Here is an 11,171-nt window from a genome sequence, read left to right as displayed (position 1 = left end):
TCCACTTCGCAGTTGTGGTTGCCAAACCCCATGTCGTAGTCGTCGTACTTTCGCTAATTTTCAATGAACGTATGCATATTTTAAATTATACTCTTCAAAAAAAGAAACTTAACATAGATGTAAAAACACTTTTTGCCAAATATCTAAACTCTAAACGTAGCGTTTGGGGATCAATTTTACAGCTTCATCCAAACGCAACCGCCTGTAAAAAACGTGCAGGACAGGATCCTGCATTTAGGCAAGCAGGCCCCCCTGCTGAATGGGTATAAAAATCCACATCAACGGCTGTTCATACAGTCCTTATAATGGCAGTAGAGGCGGTGACAGAATGCCAAGACTGAATGCAGCTCAACGGAACAGCGCCATTTGGAGATTACAAGCTGGAGCAACTCAGCAAGAAGTGGCCAGGCACTTTGGCGTATCCAGACAGACACTCTCCGCACTGTGGACCCGATACAACAACACCAACAGAGTTGACGACTGACCAAGGTCAGGAAGACCAAGGGTGACAACCCAAGCACAAGATCGATGCATTCGGCTGCGACACCTCCGAGACTGCACTACCACAGCCACGTCTACAACTACACAGACCCCTGGGCTACGCAGAATGTCAGATCAAACGGTACGCAACCGACTGAGGGAGGCTGGACATTTTGCACGAAGACCTGTTCGACGTCATGGATTGATCCCACGGCATCTGGCGGACCGTCTGCTTTGGTGCCTACAGAGGGTTAGATGGGCACGTGCAAGGTGGAGAAATGTACTGTTTACTGACGAGTCCTGTTTCCTACTCACACGTGCTGATGGGCGCGCACGTGTCTAAAGGCGTCGGGGTGAACGCTACGCCCCCAACTGTGTGCAACAGGTTGTCCCATTTGGCGGCGGGATTGTCATGGAATGGGCCGGAATTCATCATGGTGGTAGGACGCCTCTCGTGCATGTGGCAGGTGCATTTACAGGTGTGCGATACAGAGACTTGATCCTACAGCCTTACGTTCTTCCTCACGTCAACGTTCATGGCAGACAGTTCCAGCAGGACAACGCTCGACCGCATATTGCACGTGTTTGTCAGGACTTCTTACACCACAACAACATCCAGACATTACCTTGGCCAGCCCGGTCACCAGATTTGTCCCCGATTGAGCATCTGTGGGACGAGTTGGATCGACGCGTTTGCAGAAGGAATCCACCGCCCAAACTCTTCCGGCGCTTCTTGGTGCACTTCAGCATGAATGGCAGCACATCCAACAGCGTGTTATTGACAACTTGATTGCATCTATAGGTCGTCGGTGTCAAGCGCTGATTGATGCACGTGGTGGGCACAACAGATACTGACATTTTCTGTACCCCTGTGACATCGTGTTACATCGTTAACTGAATCGTGTACGTGTGTCTGTCTAGGTGACACGATTAATGTTTTGAACATTGTGTACATTGATCTTCAAACAGTGTTTCAATTATGGTTTCTGTGTCCTATTTTGAAACAATCGCATTATATTACATTTTGAAAGTCAGTGTCAAGTTTCTTTTTTTGAAGAATATATAATGTACCCTTGAACACTATAAACACGTGTGTTTACCCTGTTGATTAAAGTTGGGTATAAATAAACGACAATGTGGTCTGCTGTGTACTAGTGCAGAAAATTGCTGCTTATAAGTAAAGAAAGACGTCAAGAAATTTATTCGTTTTGCAACCCAGTGCGGCGCTGTTTAAAGTCTCGGCGTAAACAACCTTTGTAGTTGACTGAGCTTAGATGAAACGACCCGTTTGAAGTCAGTGTAAACACGCCCAACATACCCAAATCCATTATAATCGGCCTCATGGTTACTACTTCGTTATTGTGTTACATGTGACGTCTAGTTGTATGCCGCTGTGAATTGTGATAGAGGTTTATGACCTAGTGATAGGTGCATGTGTTGTATGTACTCTATATATGTCAAGGTGTGTCGAATTTGTAACGAAATCAGCCTTAGTCACAGATGGATATAAAAAAATGTTATATAAAAGTCAAGGTTATGTCCCAGTACAGTTGGGGATGATCTAAATTATACCAACAAGTGAGTGAGTGAGTGAGTGAGTGAGTATGGTTTTACGCCGCTTTTAGCAATATTCCAGCAATACCACGGCGGGGGTCACCAGAAATGGGCTTCACACGTTAATACAAACAAGCAATCCTAGACGGCTGCAAGTGTCAAATCTTCAAATCTTCCTCCAGTCAGGCAGATGGAGGAAACAACGGTTGAGTGAAAGAAAATGCAACTCTTCCATTTAGGTGATATTAGAGATGAACAAATTTCAATATTTGTTTATTTGTCCTTCATTCGAAAATGAGAGTAAACAACTGATTCATAAATACTGGTATTTTAACCCAATATGTTTAAAGTGAAATTGCTTCTTAATAATCTAAGAGTAGGAACATGAAAGAAACGTATCTAGTATGTGTTGAATCATCATGATAAAGTTAAAACATGTAAAGAATATTTCGTAAATGCTTACAAATTTCTAGAATTTGCGTTTTTACCTGACTCGACTGCTCTGAAAAGATGTTTTATGACATTGTAATGGTGTTTATATGTAATACATTTCGGGTCATGAGTACTTGAATAGTACCTATAATGCTGGCGTTTGGGTGTAATAAAGTTCACATGCAAGGAATGGGGGAGGGGATGCGCAAACACTGACCCCTGGGTCTGGAACATGATGGGAATTCAAAACCCACTTGATAAATCTTAGCCACATCTTCTCTCATGCTGGCGCTTCTCTATGGAACTCCCTTCCCTTCAAGGGGGCACGGGTGGGCCAGTCGTCTAAGGCGCCGCAATTCGCTGTGCAGAGTTGCGTCCCTTGGGCACGCCAGAAACCTATGATTGTTGGTTCGAATCCCGGTTCGCCTCGATTATGTTTCTAGGTTTGTCAGCACCAAACCCGTGCTCGTGGGTTACACCGAAGTGGTAAACGTCTGAGACCTGCATCACTTGGGGCTTTCTTAAAACATTAAGCTGACACGCCGTGATATGACTGGAATACTGTTAAAAGCGGCGTTAAACCCAACTCACTCACTCACTCACCCTTCCCTTCAGCCTCAAAGGTGAACCCAGTATCACTGTGTTGAAGTATGGACCTTTTTGGACGCTACAACTGAATCTTACTGTCCCCTCGCTGTTGTATATATATACATTATGCTGAATTTGAGTATTAAGCATGTCTCCTAGTGATATGGATTATGCGCTATACAATTATTATTATTATTATCATTATTATTATTACATCTCGCGAACGAACTGCGATACCTTACATATCCTTGTCGTAAATATGTCCTTTGAAACTAACACAGGCATTATCGACAACATTGAATTGATCGCAGTCATAATACATGATGACAAGCGAGACGTAAACGGTATCGAACTTATGAAAGATTGTATTTATGATCGTTTTCAGCCAAGTTGTTGTAACGGTGGCGGCCTGATGTGTTTGTTTAAATATGTTTATTATTTATTTATATGGACACGCATGTCAATAATGGCGAGCAATAAAAGAGTTACAATGATTAGCTTGCAGCATATTTGTTTGAGTGACCTGGTTATCTGAAATGATGTACATTCTTCAGAACTGTTGATACACCCTTCCTCAGCAACGGTTCCTAAACAACGGTTGCATCTGGCGGGGTGGGTAGTGGGGGGTGTGGTGGGGGGTGTGGGGTGTGGTGTGTGGGTGTGGTGTGTGTGTGTGTGTGTGTGTGTGTGTGGGGGGGGGGGGGGGGGGGGGGGGGGGGTAGTGGTTAAAGCGTTCTCTCGTAACGCCGAAGACCCCACATGGGTACTATGTGTGAAGCCCATTTCAGGTGTCCTTCGCCGTGATATTACCGGAATACTCTAAAAGCGGCGTAAACCAATACTCACTCACTCTGGGGATCAGCACGATAAATGATTGCGTATGGGGAGAGTTAAGGTTTACACAGCTAGTTTCAGCAAGACCGAATGATGAAAATAACCCAATATTCCTCCTCATGCTATTATTTAACCTACTCTTGTAATCTCTCTCATATATGCATTGTTGTCACTGTTAATCCTCCACCTGCTATATATATTCTGTACAGTAAACAAAGAAGTTGTTATCCACAAATGGTGTCTACTTTACTAAGTGACTATTGACGTTTTTGCCATTGTTTGATTGACATCATTTTTTTTATCTATTCCACTGTGTATGCAGATAAAAGCAAAAACAACGTATATCCATAATATTCATTATGTAATTATTATTTGTGTGGACGTCGGATGGGAATAGATGAAAGCCCTGAGGTCGGATGGCCTGGCTCGGTCACGTGGTTGGTCGCTATATTATACTCGAAGGTATTTCTTCCTTGTCGCGATATTACGATCGACAATGCATTTTATCTCATATATTCTTCATACGAATTTCACAGGTCATTCTGTTAAAACACTAAAACTATATGTGTTTACCAACCGAATCCGATGTCACATTGCTCCGGACCCTTGAAGATCCGGGGTAGAATAGGTCTTCGGCAACCTGTGCTTGCCGTAAAAGGCGGCCATGCTTATTGTAAGACTTAAGAGGCGACTTACGGGATCGGTGGTCAGGCTCGCTGACTTAGTTGATGCATGTCATCGATCCAAACTGCGTGGATCATGTTATCAATCACTGGATTGTCTGGTCCAGACTCGATTATTTACAGACCGCCGTCATATAGCTGGAATATTGCTGAGTACGGCGTTTAAACAACAAACCAACCAACCACATTGTTTCGACAATGCTATTGTTTTCGCTGATTCAGCAATCTTTCAGTAATAATTACAAAGTTTACCGCAACCTTGTCATGTACAGAAATCAACCTAGTTAAATTAATGAAGCAAATTCATTGACAATTATCAACTTACGATAGATACAAATATATTGAATATCCCACAGCTTCTGGTCTAACTATCGCTGCGTGACTTCTCTTTAGGCGCATCCGTGATGACGTCACACACGATAGCAAAGACCGTTGTGTTGCAATGAATAGCCCACGTGCTGGATAGCAAAGGTCGTCAAGTTTCACGTATCACGTCGACGCACCTGTTTTTTAGCAGTTAAATATCTCCGTTAATGTGATTAAATACAAAGTTAGAGTGGCGACATTTAGCGTTAAACTGTCAAGTCGTGGATAGGGATTAAATTTCGACGTAGTTTGACACACGGGGGCACTTTGTGCAAGATGAGATATTTATGCGCGCCGCTCTTTGAGACAGCATTCCCTGCAGAATACCACTGAGAGTTGTACGGTATTAAGGTAAGATATATGAGTCTTCCACGTACCTATTCAATGTATTACATATTGAAGACACGGTTGCCATGGACGCTGCTTTTAGCAGAGATTGCTTATTATTTGCAAAATGGTTTTGTCGCTTGTATAATATCACATCTACATTCATTATCATTACTATTATTATCATTAATACATATTGTTGACAAACACCTTCGATACATAAGAGTCATTGCCTGCGATTATAGTCATGGCTTTGTAGCTTCAATAGAAAATCACTTCTAAATTCATCATTATAATTATTTGTTATATATATTTGTTATTTGCGTATCGTACTCTGTCAGTTTCGGTAAGAGAATACAATGCCCATTGAATATATCATAGTTTATAGATTAATATGTAAGAGGTTTTCAAGTTGTGTGAAAAGAGCCAATTTAAAAGGATTCAATTCCGAATATGATACATAAATACTTACTCGAGTGAAATATGCGTTAGATTGAGCTTTTCAATAAAAATACGCACTGTCAATAATTACTACAATAATTATAACTGTGCGAGGAAGGTGATCTAGTTCAACATTGATTACAAATAATGTTTATCTCCTGATATAAATATTCCTAAAATATGTAAGCTTTCAGAAAGTTTTGTGGTAGACATGTAGAGGACATTTCCAAAGTTGACGTATCAGTGACAAAAACTGATGTCCGGTGAATTTCCCTATTTTGACTTGTACAATTGACTTGCATGAGCATGTATTTGTGATGGGTTCCACTAGCGGGACAGGATACGCTCACCCTTTCCGCGAACGCCTGGTATCATAACTATTTGATAGTGATTCATAAACCAATGATAATGTTATGGGCGGAGTCCTACTGTCGACTCTCGTTTTGACAGTTATTCCTTATGAATATGAAAAGGGTTGTCATCATCTTGTTTGGAAACTCAGAATATACCACTTCCCCTTCACGATGCTCATGCACGCGATACACATCTCATGCTCAATATGATAATCACCCAGTACTGAAATTAGGACGAAATACCTTATAAATGTCGTATATTTTCCTTACTTACTCGCTAGTCAATGTCAAGATTCGTTGTTGACGAGCAGCATGGCTTTGTTGTGCTGACGTCGCTGGACACAATGTCCTTTGTTCTACTGTGATGCACGTGCCCATCACAGTCCAGGGGTAAACAAAGGCTGTGTCAACAATGTGTCAATCAGTGCTCTGGCCAAAACAAGTCTGTAGAAGACAGGTCTGTAGGAGACAGGTCTGTAGAAGGGGTAGAATAGGTCTTCAGCAACCCATGCTTGCCATAAAAGGCGAATATGCTTGTCGTAAGAGGCGACTAACGAGATCAGGTGGTCAGGCTCGCTGACTTGGTTGATGCATGTCATCGATCCCAATTGCGTGGATCGATGCTCATGATATTAATCACTGGATTGTCTGGTCCAGACTCGATTATTTACAGACCGCCGTCATATAGCTGGAATATTGCCGAGTGCGGCGTAAAACAACAAACCAACCAACCAATCATATTGCGAGAATTCCATTCTGAAGACTGAAGATTGTATTACACGAAGCAATATTACAACAAGGGGGAACTTCTTGCAGGCATCATGAAATGTTAAAGCAACATCGCAGCACTACATTCATCTTAACCCCAATCCCCACAACCCCTTACTCCGAATCCACAAACCCCTAACCCCCAATCCCCACAACCCCTTACTCCGAATCCACAAACCCCTAACCCCTAACCCCCAATCCCCACAACCCCTTACTCCGAATTCACAAACTCCTAACCCCCAATCCCCACAACCCCTTACTCCGAATCCACAAAACCCCTAACCCCCAATCCCCACAACCCCTTACTCCGAATCCACAAACCCCTAACCCCCAATCCCCACAACCCCTTACTCCGAATCCACAAACCCCTAACCCCCAATCCCCACAACCCCTTACTCCGAATCCACAAACCCCTAACCTCCAATCCCCACAACCCCTTACTCCGAATCCACAAAACCCTAACCTCCAATCCCCACAACCCCTTACTCCGAATCCACAAAACCCTAACCTCCAATCCCCACAACCCCTTACTCCGAATCCACAAAACCCTAACCCCCAATCCCCACAACCCCTTACTCCGAATCCACAAAACCCTAACCCCCAATCCCCACAAGCCCTTACTCCGAATTCACAAACTCCTAACCCCCAATCCCCACAACCCCTTACTCCGAATCCACAAAACCCCTAACCCCCAATCCCCACAACCCCTTACTCCGAATCCACAAACCCCTAACCCCCAATCCCCACAACCCCTTACTCCGAATCCACAAACCCCTAACCCCCAATCCCCACAACCCCTTACTCCGAATCCACAAACCCCTAACCTCCAATCCCCACAACCCCTTACTCCGAATCCACAAACCCCTAACCCCCAATCCCCAGAACCCCTTACTCCGAATCCACAAACCCCTAACCTCCAATCCCCACAACCCCTTACTCCGAATCCACCCCCTCCCCCTTATATCAGGTGCATTCACCGTTGTTGCCTATCAGAGACTAATCACACATAAGTTGTTGAAGTAGAACTATCGCGTCCCACCCATGCACCCGACACCCAATGCAGGTATTAATCTAGACTTGCTGTGAACTTTCTGTCTCCGTTGACGACAGCTACAACTTGCAGCCACCATCCTAACTACCAGTATATTCGGCTGCCAGAGCTACACAGACGTTTCTTTCTGTGTAAACTTAAAACGGATTAGTCGTTGTGACAGTTTAAGACCGCCTCCGTGGTCTAGTGGTAGAGCTTCCGGTCGGAGAGCGGAAGGTCCGGGGTTCGATCCCCGGGCGCGTCTTACCAGGCGACTTTGAAAGATAGTACTTGTTACCCTGTGTGTGGGGCGAACAGAAGGACTGGTCGGCTCGGAGTCAGTATACTGTCTGAGCTGGGTATTCACGTTAAACTGGGGTATAGTCTGGAAGTTAATTTAAGGTACCGACGTTTACTACAATATCTGAAAAAACTATCGGACCTACTCCAGTCAAAGTTGGTATGAGATTATGAAACAGCCATACATAACTGGATATTACATTTAAAGACAATCGGTGCATGAATAAAAAATCTGTCTATTTAGCTATCACTATATTTCATCAACAACCAGACCTGTTCGTCACGGGTGGAACGAGCATTCACTGAAACAGCCATCTGCATAATGCTACCCCTGCGTCACAGGGTCATATGACACAGTTGAACAAATCAACTCGAATCACGCACGTTGATACGCCAAACGTTAACACCGTATTCATGCGTGCGTGATTCCTGTGCACCCTTTCGAGTTGAGTTGATTGGTTCAACTGTGTCATATGGCCCTGCGACGCAGGGGTAGCATTATGCAGATGTCTGTTTCAGTGAATGCTCGTTCCACCGATGACTAACAGGTCTGGTTGGACCTGTGGTAAATACCGTACACATACAAGTAAGTGACACTGTGACATCTGTGTTAGTCTTTCTGTTATAAACAAAATAGCTTGATGTTCACCTCAGGTGTACATTCTTCGGGTCGATTTCACGCACCGACGTGTAGCACATGGTTGAATATGTGAAATAACGATTATAGTTACATATATTTCACAGTATATAATTTATTTCTATTTCCGTACCGTTAATATGTAAATATACATTATATGATTTCGCATATGACTCCGGGTTATATTCGACATATTTTACTTAGCTGTAGACAGTCAGCATACTGGGATAGAATATAGGAAAGGTGAACACCAGCGAATAACCAGTCTCGATTATCCTAGGTAATCCATTGGTGCGAAAGACAAAGTGTCAGTGAAAGTAATATGACAGTTTCTGGCGTTGACGGTCTGTATTTGAATAAGTTTGCATACTGGGTGGTCGGGTAGCCTAGTGTTTAAAGCGTTCGCTCGTCACGCCGAAGACCCGGCTTCTATTCCCGACATGGGTACAATGTGTGAAGCCCATTTCTGGTGTCCCCCGCCGTGATATTGCAGGAAAAAGCGGCGTAAAACCATACTCACACACTAATTAAGCATACATTGTTCAGATCAGCATAGCTGAAGAAACAAAAGCAGGCTTACGTCACAGTCAAGACGGCCGGGAAATGGAGCTATAAAAGCATTAAAGAAATGTGTGGTTCAAATCAGATTGTTTTCGCCGTAGTCTCGGAATTGTTGTTATGTTGTATGCTATCTTTTACTTTACTTGATGTGACGTGACTTACATGACGTGACCTTACTTACGTGACATGACTTGACCATGGTACATTTCCGGGACACAATTTCACGTACTTCAGAATCATACGCATGGTAGACATCCTAAAAGAAGCCAGAGAGAACGAGAATGAGAGCGAGAACGAGAGCGAGAACGAGAGCGAGAGCGAAAGAAAACCTCGTAGCCTCACTTGCAGCCGAGTGAGGGGCTGGCGGGTAGCCTAGTGGTTAAAGCGTTCGCTCTTTACAACAGCATCCGTGTAGAGAGATCACTGTATGTCTGTGCCGCTCCCGGTAAACGATTTTGACATTGATTTGTCGCTAAACTGATCAAAGGTCTGTGACTTGATGTTTTCCTAATAGATACCCGATTCGTAACATATCGCACTTACATTCCTGTTATAATGTACATAAATCTTAACCCATGAATTCTGCAACACGATTCGCTTCCTTAAACACGTGCATTATATGTGTACTTACATTTTCGATAATGCATCTTTCCATGTACTTATCACTTGGAATCATCGACTGAGTACGCAGTTTTGGCAGGATCAAGAAATCTTTACCGGTCCAGTTTTCAGCTCGATAAGTTCATATGTAATTCATGATCTAAAATATAGTACTCGTATTTAAAGGCAGCTGATCATGTTTGATTTGTCCTTAGATCGCGCCGCATGCACTTTGCTGAAGCATATCATGTGCATTACAGATTAGGATCGGGGATCTATTAGGGAAATACTCTGGGACAGTCCGCAGCTCTGTGTCGTAACAAGTCAATATTAAAATCGTTTATAGGGAGCAGCGCCGAGATACGGTTACTGCAGGTTATGTCCATGAACAGGCAAACACCTCGTCCTGGTGATCCAAACCTCGCGAGACAATATATCTCAAGAGTCTCCACAGTGTGTGTAAACATTATTTTCCAATTATACCGAGGAGCAGAAAAAAAAACATACCCCTCAGTTGATTATGTCATGAGTTTGATTTTCTCAAACTTATCCAGCCACATGTTGCTGTTGCAGGAATGCGTGATGGTTAAATACACAAAACCAAATTTTACAATAGTTCTTTCAATTTTCAATTACATAAAAAGTAAACTCAGTATACTTTCTTCAGCCCTAACTTTATATGCTCAGTTGTAGATTACTTTAAGTTGTTGTAAAAGGTTTGGTGGGGGTCTGCTCAATTAAGGCTCTGTTTGAAATGTTCATATAATGAATGGAAGATGTGGAACAGATTCGCCCTTGGGTGGGTCTACCTTCTTGAGTGTAAACGTTGTTAGAGGGCTGGGCCGGGTAACTCGGGTACTCGGTTCGGGTGGGTACTGAGAAGGACCCGGGTACCGCCGGGACTACACGGACCTGTGATTAGCTTACCCTCTTGTGTGAAAACGTTGTTAGTAGGGATGTGACGGGGAAATCGGGTACTCGGGTCGGGTGGGTACTGAGAAGGACCCGGGTACCGTCGGGACTACACGGACCTGTGATTAGTCATGTGATATATTGTTTAATGACAAAATGATCTACAACTGTTTATGGTTACACTACAAGCCACTAAAGTTCGCATTTCTTTGTGACCATGCTCCCATTCCTTCTCACCTTTAGGTTTGAATAAAGATTTAACTTCAGTCAACTTCAGTGTATGAATGACCAGATCGTTTTATACG

Source organism: Haliotis cracherodii, unplaced genomic scaffold (assembly GCF_022045235.1).
Source record: "Haliotis cracherodii isolate W230 unplaced genomic scaffold, xgHalCrac1.p SCAF_20, whole genome shotgun sequence".
NCBI classification, from domain to species: Eukaryota; Metazoa; Mollusca; class Gastropoda; order Lepetellida; family Haliotidae; genus Haliotis; species Haliotis cracherodii.
The sequence above is the reverse complement of the archived record's forward strand: the minus strand, read 5'-3'. Positions refer to the sequence as shown.